The sequence below is a fragment of the Anopheles darlingi genome, chromosome 3 (assembly GCF_943734745.1).
Source record: "Anopheles darlingi chromosome 3, idAnoDarlMG_H_01, whole genome shotgun sequence".
Taxonomy (NCBI): domain Eukaryota; kingdom Metazoa; phylum Arthropoda; class Insecta; order Diptera; family Culicidae; genus Anopheles; species Anopheles darlingi.
The window spans coordinates 12,563,967-12,581,466 of NC_064875.1; the positions used below are offsets into that span (position 1 = coordinate 12,563,967).

The window sequence follows — 17,500 nt, forward strand, 5'->3', positions numbered from 1 at the left end:
AACTCAACCTCTCCTAAACCGGCAATGTTATTGTTTTTGCGCAAATTTTTTGGTTTTTTTTGTGGCACGGGAAAACGTATATTCGTACTTGCAAGGATTGGGAGGAAAATCAAAGGGGAGTTTTCCTTCCCACAGCCACTGTCGTCCTGCTGGATCGGTTGCATTGTGTTGAAATGGTCGTGACAAGTGTCGTGTGTGTGTTTGCTTGAATGCCGTGAATCGTCCGTGAGGATCTTGTAGTGCTCTTCGAAGAGGAAGGAGAATTTACAGCTGTTTCGTGCGCCCCCTCCCACACTCAATTAACTGTTTCAAGTAAGTGGCCTTTGTTGATAAAGAAGTACCCCTTGTTGAGGGTGGGTTCGTGATTATATAGTATTTTCTAATTGAGACAATTGAGCGATGATGTATGCAAAAGTATATGATGGTGCATTATAGGAATGTTTAACGATGATCTTGAATTTGGCTTAGTGATAAGCTTTGGTTTTAGCAAGTAAAAGCCGTATTTTGTTTTTAACATGATATCGGTGACGATTCGCTTGCCAGCTGGAGAAAAGTCCTGGCCAAGCTACATGTGACCACTTTTTTGCGTTGCAAGGACATGCGAGTGCACTCTGTCCGTTTCTTTCGCGACGTGATGCACATTCCTAGGAGCATTTTCCATTGCGCAAGGACCTCCCTGAACGCCCCACAATGTTATATAATGAACGGCCAGCGATCATCGGCGGGTGTGTAGGCCGAGACCGTTTACGGCCCACGTCCAGCAGGATGTGTTGTCCCCGTTGCCTTCGTGCCTCCACGTGCATACCATCGCTTGCACTAGCATTCCTTTTTGGATGGGATGGAAAAGAGAGCTTCGAGGCGACTTTGCTCATATGTGCTGCAAAACGAATGGCTTCATGGCCATCGATCGATATTTTGCGTACATTGCGATTGTGCGAACACAACATTATGCAGCACGTTTCGGTGAAATATGGCGTCCCGCACGTGTCCACTCCAAAATCCCCCTGGAAGCCATTCCCTTCAAATGTCCTTCTCGACGTTTCGTTGTTGGAATCGATGTCGAACTAATTTTCGCCCGATTTTCAATCAATTGCCGGATGTGGGATTGTGGTTCATTATCGTTTCGATCGGTTTGGTATTTTTGAACTTTATAGGCACTAGCCAGTGTTGTGTGCTAATGAGTATTGTCCTAAATTTAGTTCTCTTCAGTATCTTTGTACCATTTTGTTTGCCTTTTTCATAAAACGCTTGCATAGTATTAATTATCATCTAAGCGGATTTGAGCTGACAAACACAAATTGAACTAGATCCGAAAAGAAAACTCTCATAATTAGTTTATAAATAGTTTTGTATGCAATTTTGCCTGTACATTTAATTAAATGAAATGTTTCTCAAATAAAAAAAAAAAGAATCGACATAGAAAGCAATGTTGAAGCACAGAGTGTGCCCTACATTGCTGCATAGCTCGAAGTAGCGATGACTCAGAGGACAATTTTCCTCCATTAGACCGTTATCGGCGTACTGGTTGGCCGGGACTTACTGGCACCAACCACAATGGACGAACGTACACATATGGTAGCGCAAGTTTTTTTTCTGTCAGCATCGAATCCGCTTGCCACGGATGTACTGGTGTTTGAATTATGAGTTCAAAGCGATCCCCTACCCTCCTTCCTTATCCTTTCTACGATCGTCCGCCTAGGGGACCATTACCATCACACTCCCTAGAAGGCCTCCAGACTTCGGCACTCGGAAGCATCAGCAATCCACCGAATTCGCCTTCCGATCTATACCCGCTTCCCCGTTACACACACACACACACACACACACTCTGGGTGGGAGGAATGTGCAAATCCGAGGAACTTTTTATGATTCGCATTTGAAATTCATTCGTGCCGCTACGTGGAATATCACGGACTGTGTTGCAGAGTTTCATGTATTCCTTCTTTTATGCAAAGCATCCATAAAACCGTGTCCTTGGTTTATTTTTTTTTGTAAACTCCTTGGTGCTGGCATGTCGTAGGATTCGCCGACGGCTGCAAGCGAGTATTTGCAAATGTTTTTTGGGGGATGCTCGATGCACAAATATTTTTTCTATTCATCGCTGTATCTACCAACGGTTATTAGAAAAAAAAAACAGTTTTTTCCATTCTTTTGCTGGCTTATCCATAGTGTGTAAATCTAGAATAAAAGAAATAGTGGTACTGGCCTTCTTGGGGTCACAATAGCTCAGTAATATTCCACGTAATACCTTGTGCCAGCATATGGACGTAAACGAACAATTAGTCTGTGATCTTCCACTAGTAGCTAGCATCCAATACCTGGAACATGTAGCGAGCGTTACAATCCTGTTTCCGTTCGCCATTTTATGGCTAGCAATGGATTAATCCGCTGCACCGCTGACGCACGATTCCAATCACGGTCGAAAGTTGCTGTTATTGTTGGCGCAAGCACGTCACGAGGGCGTCGCTGAGTATTTCCGCTCTTCTCTAGGATTCGCCCAGAAGCTCATTATTTTCGAATTGATCAATATTCATGGCATGAGCATAAGGATTCGGTGTTCGGTGCAAAAGTTACACTCAAAATCAATACGGGATTATCGTCTCCGGTGCTCATGGAGCTGCCAGCCATCATTTGCATTTTCCCCCTTGCCCCTTTTCGATTTGGTGACATATCCTCCTCGGCCAGATCTGAGACTGAAATGAAACCACAGCAGCGTATTACGTATTCAACTAAGCAGCGAAGTAAGCGAGATCAGCAGTAAGCAGACCACCTACTACACCTTATTTGCCACCATGTGCTCCGCTCCCCCGTGCTATTGACGTTTTTAATGGGGTTTGTGTACGGCTTCGATTACCGACCGACCGATCAACCAACCCCCGGCAGCTTGCCTGGCGCTGCTTGTTTGCACATCAAAGCCTCTCTTTCGTTACCGAACGATTCGAAACGAATCTATTGCGAATGTGGTACCGGAACAGGAATCCTTTGGATTGATGGCTCTCTGTCCTTCGCTCGCAATCGTGTCTTCTGCGTTGTCAGGACAAACCGCAAGCTTAGGCGTTTCCATAGGAGGGTCCATTTGAATGATAGTTAGTAGTTGGAGCAAAGAAATGGAAGCCGGAGAAAGCCTTGAAAGAAGTTTACCATCCCTGTTCGCCACCTTTCTCCGGCTCCAGGGACCCTCCTGGGAGTACGCGCTCCCATTTGCGGTTAACGAAGGATTCTCAGATGATCGTTACCAGTACGTGTGCGTGTGTGCGGTATGGCAGGTGCCATTTCTTTCCTTGCTTGTCGTAACTCGTTTCCACAGTATCGGTTCAGATGGTGCCGCCCGCCGGTTGGTGGTTTTGAGCATGACAAATGCTACTGAACGGAAAAAGAGGACTGGCGCGGAAACGTGGAACGGTGGAAACATGCCTTGCATTCGATTACGCTGAGTAAATAGCATATTTAAGAAGGCGAATGAATGTGTACTCGGTCACAATTTGCATTATCGTCGGTCTCCAATGGCGTTTACGAATAAATCTTGCCAGACCAATCCACACAGACAAACATACCGCTTTGCGATCGCTTTCCCAGGATTGATGACTAGGAATGGAAATGGGAACAAAAAGCAGAATGAAATTAAACGAAATTATGATATACTGAAAGTCGTCTTCGAACTGAGATAAACTTACATCTGAACTTGTTAGAGAGCGGATAAGCATCGAATAACATCTCTCCGCTTTGTCTCGAAAACCATTCCTTAGATCCATGACAAGTGTTCCAAGGGAAATCCAGCCATCCCATCACGACCCGGAACATGTTCCGTACCGTTCCATAGTTTATGTCTTGCGCGCGCGCGCGCGCGCGCCATCATGCGCCATGAGTGGCCACTGGAACCATCGCTGCTGGCACTAAAAACCCCCGGAAGTTTCCCCCCGGGAGACACATCGCGTGCAATGGCGTTGCTCATCTTCCTCCGTTCGATCCAGCGCACAGAGCGCTAAGAACTAGCGGAACAGGAAACGAACGGTGGGACGTGAAGAACTGGAAAACCATTCCAGGCCCAGGGAGCGCTGTTCGACCATTCCTTTCCTTTGCCATTCCTTTCGTTTGTTTTTTATTTTTCTGCCTCGCTTCCTAGCGGAAAATTCTCGCTTTTCCTTCCACGGAGGTTCTGGCATTATCTCGGTTAGAGTGGAGCCGAAGGGAAAGCGCTTCCTTCTGCTACTCTTCCTCTCCTCACGATGCTTTCGGTTGTTCCGCGTGTGACCGTCGCTCGTTGTCGGTTGTTCTGGTGCTTTTTTGTTATTGGTATTGGTTGGGTTCGCTACTAGTCAGGTCGGTCGGTCGCAGCTGTGTGCTGTGTCCACGGCGTCGTCTCGTGTGCACAACGGATACGAGGCGTCACGCGACCTGTACGAGCCGCACGTGTGCCTGGTGATGGTCGCCCTCCGCCAATGAGGGAATTGTCCGTTCGAAATACACGCTCGGTATCAGGCTGTGTGCGGTGAGAGGTGGTTAGGGCATAAAAACACAAAAAGTCTTGTTATTTCGTTAACCCATTGCTCGGTACATCCGTGGTAGCAGTGCTGTTACTGCTGCTGCTCTCTTAACTTTCCGGTTATAACCGAACGTCGCATCGGCTGATGGCGCATCCAGCGGCCATAGTAGCCGCAGTTGCGCGGAGCCGCGAAAAGCCCACTGCCCAGGTGTGTTTTTGTTGGGAGGAAAAAAGTTTTTTGTTATCAGATCCGGTCTCCCCTATCTCTTCTCCTCGCTGCCACCACCTCGCTGCAGGTACAGAGGACCATAAAGAGTTCCGTAGTTTCGCTTGCGGCAGCAAAACTCTCAATACCGCCCGGGGCCGCCAATCCGTTTCGATTCGCTGTTGGCAGAGGTGAAACCGGAGTTCCGGTGCGGAGGGAATACACCAGGGCACCGGGCAGATGTCGATTGGAAATCGAATTTCCAATCCGGCCTGGCGGCCTGGGATTGTAACCTGTTCCGTTTGTCTTTTACATGCCATGCCCAACATAAGCGTTTACTCCAGCGATCGATGGTCGCAAGGGGACTTCCCTCGTCGTCCTGGTGAGGTGAGGCCAAAAGATTTAATCAGAACGACCCCCTCCCCCCACCGTTCGGCGCTACTCAAACAATCCAAACAGACCGTGTCCCCACGCAAACGAACCATGTAAAGCCGCGGTCGGGGCCACACGTTGGTCCTTGCCGGGATGGCCGGGTTTATTTCAGCAATTTCTGGTTGGTCCTCTCCTCTGGGCCGGTGTAGCAGTATATGTGTATGTTTACGATCCGGGTTGTATGCTTATCGGCGGCGGGGTTGGACACCGAAAATTTGGAACCGTGTAACGAGAAGGGGATTCTCCAAAAGTTAGTGCAAACAGGGACCCGAACAGGGGCTAAATGCTGATTATGTGAGTAATGGACCCGACCGGGATTAGGATAGTAATCGAGCGGGAAAATGGAGTATAAAACGATTTTCGCTGATTGTTTTCACAATAACTCCGTGCTGCTGTGCTGCGGGATGGTTTTGTTTGTGCTGATGCAGGGGAAGGCGATTCGCAAATTCTGATTACGATTTGATACGCCAGGTGTATGCATAAGTTTTGGTCGATTTTCTATTTTGTTAAGCAAATATGTAACGTTGAAAAGTAGTATAAGAGTTTTGTTTTGCATTTTAAACCATTGAGCAAATTTCTGTTTGTTTTGGTGAATAAAAATTGATTGTGTTCTACATCGTTATACTTAAAATCGGTGGGCTAGCTCTATTTGTTCAAATGGAGACTAAAATAGTAATTGATTTAAATAATGTTTTTTTTTTATCTGATACAAGAGTATACAATTCTTAAATATTTATATTAAGTTCAGTAAAACGTCCAGGCTTAATAATTTGGATGGAAGAACCTCGAAGCACTACAAAATGCAGCCATCTCTGACAGTGTAGCTACGTTACACTGAATAAGAATCAATTATAATAATACCACGAAATGCTACAGCTCTTATTCAAATTGCTTTCGCTGTTTCATATCCTTCGAAGAGGATTCTCTTGGAACTACAGACATACTTAGCTGTTAGTAAAGGTATATTAATTCGCAAAAAATGGTAATGGATAAATGTGAAAACTCATTACAAAACGTGTTATGCAAACAGCAGAAGCATTCTTCATCTACACTCTACCTGCTATATTCGATCGAAACCAATACTAACATAAAGGCTTTATGCGATCGAAAACAATCGTGTTCAATAATCGATACCGTTTCTCCCTCCGCCCAAAATGTTGTTAAGTGCAAAGCTGAAACAGTGTTGAATGCATTAAACCGCCGGTCAATATTTAATCAGGACTACTCAAGTGCGCTAAAAGCGAACAGCGCTCATCGTACCATGAAACTGCTTTCGTTACTTTTATGAAACCGTCATCAAATTAAAACGAGGTCATGAATGTGTGTGTTTGTGTGTGTGTACTTTGAGACCATGCAGTTTCCTTTCGCCACCAATGGGGACATTGGTGATGGTGTGGAGCAAGATGAGCTTTTATGCCATTAGCTCCTTCCCAAGGACATCCGGTTGGTGGTCGGTTTGGATGAAGGAGTATTTACCTTTCTACCGGCTGGAACTGAACCGAAAATCGCTGCAGAAGCCCGAGGGCGAGAGAGTCTCCCGTCAGTCACCGAGCGCAACCAGGAGCTGCCTTGACAGTGTCGTAAACGTTGTCGCAACCTTGCCAGAATGAGAATGATTAATGAGCGAGTTTTTATGGATCGTCGCGAATCTGGTGAGTGTGCGATGGAGTGGGGTTATTCTATGCCCTGGTCCCTGGTAGCACCGGAGCGTTCCGAGGAAATGCTGCTTACCGTTTTCTCATGGGCTACCTGCCTGCGCCGAGGGATAATACCTTATCCACAATTAAGACGATAGAACGTGAGTAGAATGCTGGTAAGATGATCCCACTAGGCCTTCACGCAGCACGCAGCTTCGGGTGCCATCGCTTAAACCGCTTCATATAACAGTAAATTAACGGCGACCGGAATGAGCACGCGACACCTGAAAAAGTGTCCCCATCTCCCGCCACCTCGTGGGACTGGGACGGTGTAGGGTTTCAATTTGTAGGCTCGTTTTGAAGCTTCAGCTCCCGGAGGAGTTTCCGACGCCGAACGCTACCCGCTGCAGACGAAGGTGTACTCCTGTAGAATGATGATGTGGGGGGTAGACTGTAGTACCTGCTACAATATTTATAATGTACCGAAGCACCGGCAAGGCCACCTACCTTCGCATTTTGCTCACAACCCTGGTGGTGGTGACACCCGAAGACTTCGTGATCTGGCTTCCGGGGTCCGACGACCGGAAAGACCCGGCGTATAAATAAAGATTATATTTTATTCACAAAGACCAGACCTTGGTTTCTTCTCGCTGGGATGGGAGCGCCAGAGCATTAGAGCAAACGGTCGTCCGCAGGAGCGAATGGAAAAAGGACACCTCACCTTTGGTCGCGCCTTTTGTAGGATTCTGCCGCTTCTTTCGCCCCTTAAGATTGTATGGTCCTCCCGGTCGCAGCTATAGGGCTGATGGGCTCGTAGAAAATTGAAATATTTGAATTTAATCTCACCGAATGGTCGTTATATGTAAACATCTGGAGAGATAGAGAGAACCAGAGAGAGAGCCAGAGAAAGAGAGACCGTGTGGTGCCTAATTGTATTGCTCAATCGTGACGGTGGTCTAATGGGAGGCACCCTTAGGCAGAACAACACCATTGCCTATTGTCTATTAAGTGGTGCGACAAGCAATAACGATATGTAAAATGTTGTTCCTCCTAATCTCCGGCCATTTGATTGGGTGTCCTAATGGTAAATGTTGTTTTTAGTGACTATCACAACTACATAATCTAGCTTAATGGAAGTAGCTCCGTTTTGCCTCCCCTAAAGAGGCATCGATGAGCTAGCTTGTAACATCAAGTTGATACAGGTTTCTTTTGTTTCTGGATCTCTTCTGAAAAGCGGCATATTTTCCGGTGGGAGGAACAATCCGAATCAAGTCTAATTATCCTGCAAATCGGCGAGATCTAAGTTACGCTCTTAATTTGTCCGATTGCATCGGCTGATCCTCGCGAGACTGTCAGTGAAGGCGCAAACATTAATTGACACGCGTTGGTGCCCTTGGAGCGCAATGGTGAGATAATCCGTTTACTGCCATTATCAATCCACTACTACGTCAGAGCTGCGCTATTTCCCGGTGCCGCCGGTGTACGCAACCACGGACGCACCGGACGTTTCCTTGTGCGTGTGTGTGTGTGCCTATCGGACCTGGCATTGCCAGGCGGTCAGGAGATCAGGAGATTGAAATAAATAATTCAATTTTAATTAAACCGTGCAGCCCTGATAACACCGGCAAACGTGCCGTGGTTGTGATACACACATACACCCGAGCACGAAAACACGGAATCCGTAACAAGAATCGCGAAACGAGAATCTTCGATTCCGACCACGCAAATCGCCATGCTCTTTGTGGCGGAAAAGACGACGAGATTTCGCCATTTTGTGCGTCCTGGAAATGGTGGATAGCAAATCTGGCTGTCTGGCCGTGGGAAAGCACTCCCTTGCGTCAGAAGAGTTGGTGCTGGTTTTCTCGGAGTCCTGTGTAGACGCCGATGGAATGAGTAAAAGTATGACGCACCGTTTGGAACCATTTTGTCGGTATCCGTTGCCCTGACGCTTTTCGTCTCGCCATCTCGTGAGCTACTTCGATTCTTCTGTTTTCCATTAGTGATGAAGCCCTGATCTATGGAACACATGGGCTGGGATATGCCAAACCCGTTCGTACAGTCGTTGGTAAAAGCTTCTCTTCACGTTCATTCGAGATGAATTGTTCGGCCTGATAATAGAGAGAGAGAGAGCGAAAGAAAGAGCAGACATTGTGCTTAATTGTTGATAATATGCCGAGCAAAGTGTCTACCACCAGCACCAGTGGGTGCGCTTACCTTCCTGAAGCAATGTAGGAGGCGAAACTTCAGCGACATGCAGCGATCGACACGGAGACACCAACGTAGAAGGATAATGTCACGTAAGATGGCCACCGTCATGCTATCCTTTCTTGCCAGTGGCAAAAGGACAAAGCAGCTCACGGCAGCGACGGGGATACCACTTGAGAGCAGAGGTGGCGAATGGGAACAGACGTCAGCACAAATTGCCAACGCGAACACTACACCTCCCGCGACCGGCGGTAAATTGAAGACCATAAATTTCAGTTATCTGTCAGGAGTTTTCTTCTCCTTTTGCTGGGTTTTTTTTTTCAATTTGTAGCCCACCGTCTCCTGCAGTGTTATCACCATTATCACACCGTTGCGCCACGTTGCGGCGACCCAAGGCCTAGTGATTTGTTGTTCGATTTTCCATCGGCCTGTGCTGTGCCCCCTCGCTTCAGCCCGGGTATCAACTACGGCTGAACGCACGTGCGATGGTTGATCGTAATTTAGCTGCTACCGCCACCGCCGCCGGGACCTTGGTCGATAATTTAAAGGTTACAACCACTAACCTTAAATGTGGTTCAACAACAACTTCCCGGAGTATGGGGGAGAAGGTTTTAGATCCGTCGGCACGCGTGGCTGCGTTTGGCGCCGAGCTTTCCAAATTATTCCTGCTGTTCAGTATTCGTATTCTCGATAGCAAATGGTTATAATTTTTGGAACAAAACACTTCTAGAGTGAAGAATTCACAAGAGTTCGTCGTTTTCTAAAGTCTTCTCTACGGTTTCTGAGGCGTCTCAAGCGTAGGCTACTTTGCTGACAATATCACTGCATCACCGTCGGCACAGCGCAAACCAAATCGCGGTTTACTGCGCCAATAACTAGGTTTCCACGATGTAAAACGATATTCCTGTGCCAGAGGGGGAGTGGTTTGGCTCTCGCAATTTATGTCATCTCGCTCGGCACTACCACTCGGCCGCGATAATTATTGCCAATCGCAGTGGCAATGCCGGAAAATGACAGAAACATAATTAAACCGTGGCCTCGTGAGGAAAACGCTGCAACCCCTTGGATACAGGCGGTACTCGGGTCGGGGCCGAGTGATTTTTCCATCGTGCATGATTTTTCCACAAGCCCCAAATGCGTCCCATCGAGAGCGTTAAGGTAATTTGCGGTTAATTGACTTTGGAAACAGTCACGTAAAGTTGGGGCCGCCTAGGTTCAAGGTGCTTTATGCGCGGGGGGAATTTGCGGTCAGGATTCTTTCTACGAACCCATCGGTCGAGAAGGAAGGTTTGTGTGTGGAGTTCAAGGCAAACCATATTTTGTCCCAACACCCCTCTACCGTTAGGTGCCACCGTAACTTACTTGCAACATGCAGTGGATTATCTTATGCCTGCGAGATGATGCTTTTGGATGCTTCTGCTCTCGCGAGAGTGTGAGTGACTGGCGCGGTTGTGGTACAGAAAACGGGGCTCAGGGAAAAGGGGGTTAAAGGGTGATTTGGAGTGTGGGAGACAGATCGATACCAGCACGTTACGTCAGCCGCCGTGACGCAGTTTTAGCTGCTGTGGGATCGCAATGAATCGTGATTCTGATTACGGTCATCCAACTAGGCATACGCCGGACGTAACGAGCATAGTAAAGCCCAAATTATCGGCTCTACAGGCTCCGCCTAGCTTATGCTTAGCTCAGCTTAGTTTGTTTTGCATAATTTCAAGTATTGTGTCCACAGCTTAAGTAGAAACATCGGAAAGTTATCGTTTTTATTGTCGTTGAGACACAAAGAGTCTCGAACAAGGACAAGGGCTTGAGTTTCCGCAAGAGATCAGACTAGGTGTCAGGACAGGATGCTGGCAGCGAACCTGCTCCTTGCTGTTTGACTAAAAATAGAAGCTCATCACAAACGCCCACATATACACAGACACAAACACATTCACACCGACACACATACACACAGACTGCTCAAAAGCTTCAGGGCACGTTGGCACCGTGGTTCAATATGTTGGCAACATTTATACTGCCACCTACACACCTCCGTCGAGAGGGGCTGAGTCTTCAGACAGCGTAACGAGCACCCCAATGGCTGTGGCTTCATCATCCAGCGTCAACAAGACATTCGCACTGGAAAGTTCCGCAGCAGCCAAGGACCGAGAGAGCGCCGAGCGGGTTCATGTTTGCTTTGCTCGCGCTTCAAAACTCGTTACGCTTCAGACGCGCCTTGGCTTTGAGACGATGAATGTCCCCTCGTATCCTTTTGGTATTTCTAAGAAGGACGCATTGCTCCTCGCAGGCGAGATAGCAAAAAACCACGAGGATCCAAATTTGCTCCATAACAGGAGGCTTATGGCCCCAGACAGGTCATAGAGAGATAGAAAGAAAGAGAGAGCGAGTAAGAGAGAAAGACAGTGAACTCGGGGGATGGGCAATGGGTGTAATTTAATGGAAGACAGAGTTGTGCGTGTAGATGGCTTTTCTCAAGCCAAAGGGCGGTGCGTTTTTTTCTGTTTTTATAAACCCTCCCGGGCATTCCTTTTTTATTTCTGGAAGAATTTGGCTTTGCCCTTCCTGGAAGTCTACCGAAATTGCTTAGCCTTCGGGAAGGGATCCATAAACTTTAGCGAGACCACTCGGTTTTCGATGAATTTTCTACCCCCCATAAAACAATTAAATTACCGTCGTGATGATACCTTTGCGTATCATTAGTCAGCCATTGGATGATCGAAGAAAATTTGCAAATACAGAAATTTACGTCAGGATCGATCGGAAAGGAAGGTGATCAGTACACAGTACTATCAGGTATCAGTACACAGCGGACTGTTTGAAACTTTATAACAATTGAATTTAAACATACGGCTCGTCCGTCCTTATATATGTTAAAAAAAACAATTGAATTTACTAAGTCCAATCAACACAAAAAGGAGCTACTAAAGGAGAGAACTCGTTTCGTTTTACTCGTTTCGTGATGCTGCGGCAGATTGAAGGGTACGCCGCGAAGTCCGTGGCAAGAAACTTGAACCACACCGAGACCCCATATAACCGACCCGTCCGTAGGGGAATGCATTTGAAAACACAATGATTCATCGTCACGATAAAATTGGGTTTTGGAAGTTCTTCAATTTCTTCTGATGATCGGTAATCCATTTTTTTTTGGTTGGCTCCCCCAGTGTATAACACTAAGCACTGAATTTTTGATCAGCTCCCTGCTCTCGTGCTCTCGCTCCTCTCGGGGGAGAATGGAAGCGCAATTGCACGAGAAGATTGCTGGCATTCCTGATGAACATTAGGCAATCAATATGATCGATCGATTTCAATTTAGCTGGCATGGCGATGGTGTGCTTCTGTCTGTTCTGCTTTTTCACGTCTTTCCGATGGAGAGAAAGAAAATTTTGAAATTATTTTTTAGACAAATGTTAAGACAATGTTTAGATTATATTGAATAGCTCATATTAGCGGTTGAATAGACCGCAAGATTTGCTTTTCGCAAATATCATACTTTTCGTAAGCATTGCAATCCCGTTAGTTAGTTTTACTATTCGGTTTGCTCTTACTGATTGATATTAATATGTGCTAGCAGTATGATAAACTTTTTCTAGCATATTCTATTCCTGTTTTCCTTCAACCTACCAGCAACGGCCAGCTGTGCGCCGAAGTGTCGATCACCAAGCCCTAGCGGATGCTGTCAATCTTGATGGTTTTGGTTGTAAATATATTTCTACCTCACGAGGGGTGCTATGCCTCATCATAGTGCTAATGGTGGCCACCGGGACCCGGTCAGTGCGCGCGCATAAAGCGCACTTGCCGCTTGTTCCGACAGGCACACGCCATAAGGTACGAGAAATTCATTTTCGTGGCCAGTGGATCCCAATTCCGTGTGCATCATCATCGTGCACAACGCTATGCACTGTGTGACGTCTTTCGTGGTTCGCGTCAACCGCATCATTTCGAAAGGACCGCGGGGACGCGGGGGGGGGGGGGGGGGGGGGTGGAGAGTACACTCATGACTGTAGGAAACACGGAAAAGCGTTTTCCATATTTTGTGGAGTGCCAACGGGTGTTGGAATGCCCGTGCGGCGCTCCCTATAGTCCTCGCGGCTTGTTTTCTCCGCTCGGCACATTACGATGCGTTGTGCAGTGGAATCGATAACGGGAGAGTTTAATAAAAGGAGGAGTAGTCGATGATATGCTTTCGCGTTCAGTGCGCATGACTCGCACTAAAGGAAGGAAAAAGCATCACAGCCCATCATCGTGTGTATCTTTCCATCTCTCTCTCGGTATATTTTGAAAAATGCTAGCCAGAAATCATCAGTGCTAGAGAGAAGAGAGAGAGAGAGAAAGAGAGAGAGAGACCAGTGTCCTTGTTGAGCGATTTAGCCATCCTCTACTGCAAGTGGACTTATCTCAGCAAAAGGACTCTCCAAACGGATGCCATCACTCGGTGGCTCGTTCCTTTTTCCACACGAATTTTCTCTCCAGAGCTACAAACTCTCTTTCTCTCTCTCTCTCTCTTTCTCTCTTACCATCTCTCGCTCTCTTGTTCGTTTTGTGTGGAAATTCCCCGCACGCATTCCTAGTGCACGGTGGTCTAGTTGGAAAATTGAGGATTTTCACCATTGCGCCGCGCTCATCAGTTCCAAGCGAGCCTTCTTCCAACATGGATTGAAACACGGTCCGTGGGAACGCAAAAGCCAGCGCCGAAGTTGAAGTTGGGTTTGTCGCTTTAGTGGCACGGTGTGTGGAGCCAGGAGGGAAATATTAAACGAAATTAGTCTGTGAAAAAGTGTTGATTTTCTTCTTCTTCCCGTTTTCCCAATCCCCAAACACTGGTTTGCGGGCATTTGGTGGTTCTCCCCGTACGTGGTGGTGTGGTCTATGTGTGTGCGTATCTGTGTGGTGGAGAGTAATATCATACCGAAAGGAAATTAATTTTTCATCACACTCTGTGACACGTGAGGAAAAGCGGATTAATTTCAGTGGCACCAGGCAGTGTGGCAGTGGTTGTAGCTGTTGTTGTGTTGTAGCATACGACCGGATCGAGGTTCTCCCAGCTGCAGCTTTTCCTCTTGTAAGTGTTCTATTTCTGCGTGCACACAAAAAAAGGTGAAATTTTCTTCTATCGTGAGAGGGTTGGGCTGCTGGGCAACTTCTATGCTCCCTGCTTTCGAGGTCACGACTTCGTTTCATCCCGTCCATAGAAAACCGTCCATCGATCGATTGCGGTGTACATACATACGAAAGGTCATGTCCGATGATGGTGGCGTATGTGCGTGTCATTGTGTGGGATTTTCGTGTTCGCTGTTTGCTTTCCTCGAAATGCCTTATCGATAGCGATATTTAGTAAGCGATGGCAAAAGCGTTTGGAAGCAAAAAAGTGGAAATTTATAAACCAATCATAGTAGTGTTTGCGAATCGTTGACTCGGTGCTGGAGCCATTTCTTTCGGTCGATTAACATATCATCGCACAGCTGGAGCTCCTGAAAATGTGAAAGAAAATCTGTGTGCCAGTATTGCCAATTCTGCAGCGCCATTTTGTGAACCAGAAGTGCGCTGAATTGGGATACTTTTTGCGATACGATTCTCTCTTTCTCTCTCCCTGGCGGGAGTGGTTCCAACAGAAGTTTGCACAGTGCCGAACAGAGATGATTCACCGTTCAAGCCCCATCGAGCAGGGTGCAGGCAAAAGGATATACGCTGTTCCGTGAGAAACTGAGCACAACTGAGAAACAGTCGATGTGGAGTGCCAGTGAGAGAGAGAGCAGACTGTGATGTGGTACTGAGAGTGCTGAAAATACTGTGGAATATAGAGCCGACAGCGGTAGCTCGTAGTTTTCCATAACTCTTAACATGATTGAAAGGGATTGTTGGATTGTGTATTTTTTTTGTTAAAAGATCTCTAATTGCATTCGTATGGCATAACCTAGATAATAAATCCTTTCGCTACTATCGTCGTTTAACGGAAGATCTAGCGTTAGTGTTTCGGTAAAGGTATTTATGAAAAAAGGATATTCCCTTAGGCTGTAAGTTGTGAAATTGTGGCGAAAAAAAGGGACATGAAAGCAGTGACAGTGGACAGGGGATGTGTTTGTGTAGCAGTATTACGGTGAATGTGTCTCTTCCATTGAACATCTGTTACTAAAGACTGTAAATGACACACGGTATACACGGCTTATCTGCATTGTCGTCCACCCCATCAATCTCGCAAAATCGTGCCAAAAGAAACAAAAACACATGCAAACACACAACCATATAGGAAAAGGCAGGGGAATCACTCTTGTGGAGTAGTTGGCAAAAGAGCGGATAACATAAGAGAGACAAAGAGCATACCGAGGGAAGGAAAATGCTGAAGGAGTCCAAGAGGAATCCAATGAGAGAAACGGGTTCTCTCAACATGTAGTCTTGCGAGAGACTAATTTTCGGGAGCTTGCGAGAGACTAAATCCAAAACATAAAAACATTCTGACAGGATAATCTCTCTCTCTCTCTCTTGCTGCTTCTTCTGGCCATTGGCCAATTCGATCGTAGAAATGGTTCGGTGGAAAATGTGGGAAAAATGGTATTGATTTTTCCTCCAAGCTAGCAAGCAAGCAATGGCCATGCTTCCGCTGGTCGCTCTAGCGGGGGAACAAAGGGTATCAAGAACGGGAACGGGGAAGTTTTCTACATAAAACACGAACAACCAAGATTGGTCAACGGAAGGAAATAAGAACAAATAGTAATCGACCCGAATGAAGGACTTCGATAGCACCTGAACACCACACCGTGTGCCCGTGGGGTGGCCCTGGATGAGTCACCTCAGCGCCTCAGGAAGTAGAGCAAAGACGGGAGCAAAGTGTTACTCGGAACGATTCGTGGCCGATACCATCGCATTTACATATGATTCTCGGGCTTCACAGCTGATGTTCAAGGGGCGCCAGGTTGGCGGTCGGTTCGGTCATATTACCTTGAAAATCCATCCCTTTCCACCATCGCTGGGAGGGTGTCATTGAGCTTGGTCGAGGAGTTGAGTTCGATGAGTTACGGTCACGCACGGACCATTGTTGGGGTGCACTAGGGGATGTTTGTTGCTTGCATCGGGAAGGGGTGATCGCACCTTTTGCGGTTCATAAATCAATACGGGTGCAATGGCGAGGTGAATGCCCCTGATACGTGGCCCAAGCAATGGTTTAGTTCAGTGTTTACATCCAGTAATAGGCATCTGTTATATAATTGATACAACACTGAGTGACGTGATTCTTTTAAATATTTTTTTGATCGTCAGTTTGCACAAGAGAATATGATGTTGACAGCGGAATATGTTGACCGATAATGCGTCGAATGCGATGGGAAATATGATATTCATCCGTTAGGTATGGCAACTAAGACACGAGTTGGCTTTTTTTTTCTTTATACACCAATGTTTGTTTTCCGCTAACATGTCTGCTTAATGTCGGTAGAACGTGTGGTAAATTCAAAGAAAACGCTTTTAAGCAGGGTGTGGGCTGGTGGAATCAAAGTGACTCACCGCTCCCGGAGAGTATTCGGATACGACCAGCGAACATTTTGGATCGGATCCAATTTCGTCGCAAAGACGCCAAAAAGTCTCGACTGTCCCGACCGTACTGACGCAGTGTCTGTGACACTGGCAGTGGTCGTTCCTGCGTTTTTGTATTTCCCTTTGCAAACCATAACCATAACTACCCGCTTGGAGCGCTTCCTTATGGATGGTCTCATTTTGAGGGGCTTTCACTGGTATAAGGTTACACATAAGGGCGTCGTAGTACATAAAGCATTTTCCTATCGTCGTCTATGTGACGACCGAGCGGCCGAGGCAGTACGATGGATCACCTGGCGTCGTCTCATATTTAAAAGTCCACCTCCCGACAATTTAATAGCATAGCGTGCACCCATTAGCAGGTAATAGTAGCGGGCTAAAACCGCAGTACAACGTGACATATTTGTTTTAAGGTTAGCAGGTCACAGAATATGAAAAAGCATGTTTTTCGCTGGCGTATGCAGCGATGATTCATTCAATCCAGACATCTGGTCGGGAACGTGGTATGAAATGAACTGGTTTGAGATGAAAGGAAATAAATGAACGGAGAAATCTCGCGAGAAATGTAAATGAACGACTGTAATAAAGCATTCCTCGTTTGGGCCGAGTATGAACTCTATGGAGTCATTGAATGCTTTTATATTGCTCAATGCCGTCGGCGTTAATTGACCATTCTGGTGCAGACAGCTGGCGCCCTTGTAGCTTGGCCTTAGCTACATTGTACATAACTTGCACCCGGGGGGGAAGAAATCAGATCCTACTACATCGTCCTTGTACAGTGCTTGAAGGACTTGTAAGTTAAAACGTGGTCTTGGAACTGGAAAAGGGCACCACGGGATCCTTACAAGGGAATTTCAGTTGCCAAAAAACAAGAAAAAAAGAGAAAGGATTTACATACTAAAAACACATGTTTCTCGAAAAGTTTATACGCAGCATGTCAAGCATCTTGTGGCCTTGTGTAACGCTTTTTGCTGCGTTGGACACACATTGAGATATCCGTCCATCTTTTCGTTG

The 17,500-nt window shown here is 46.6% G+C and overlaps 1 protein-coding gene across 5 annotated transcripts in view; it reads left to right on the forward strand.

Moving 5' to 3' along the window:
• The first annotated feature begins 89 nt into the window (after positions 1-89).
• The window catches only part of LOC125953880 (kinesin-like protein unc-104), a 37,256-nt gene continuing 19,845 nt past the window's right edge, over positions 90-17,500 (forward strand). For 4 of the 5 annotated variants that reach the window (XM_049683696.1, XM_049683692.1, XM_049683694.1 and 1 more), the window contains exon 1: positions 90-312. The gene's annotated coding sequence lies outside the window, so the exon portion shown is untranslated. Of the gene's footprint in view, positions 313-13,605; positions 14,022-17,500 lie in introns of those variants that run through there. The other variant, XM_049683693.1, reaches the window with a different exon arrangement.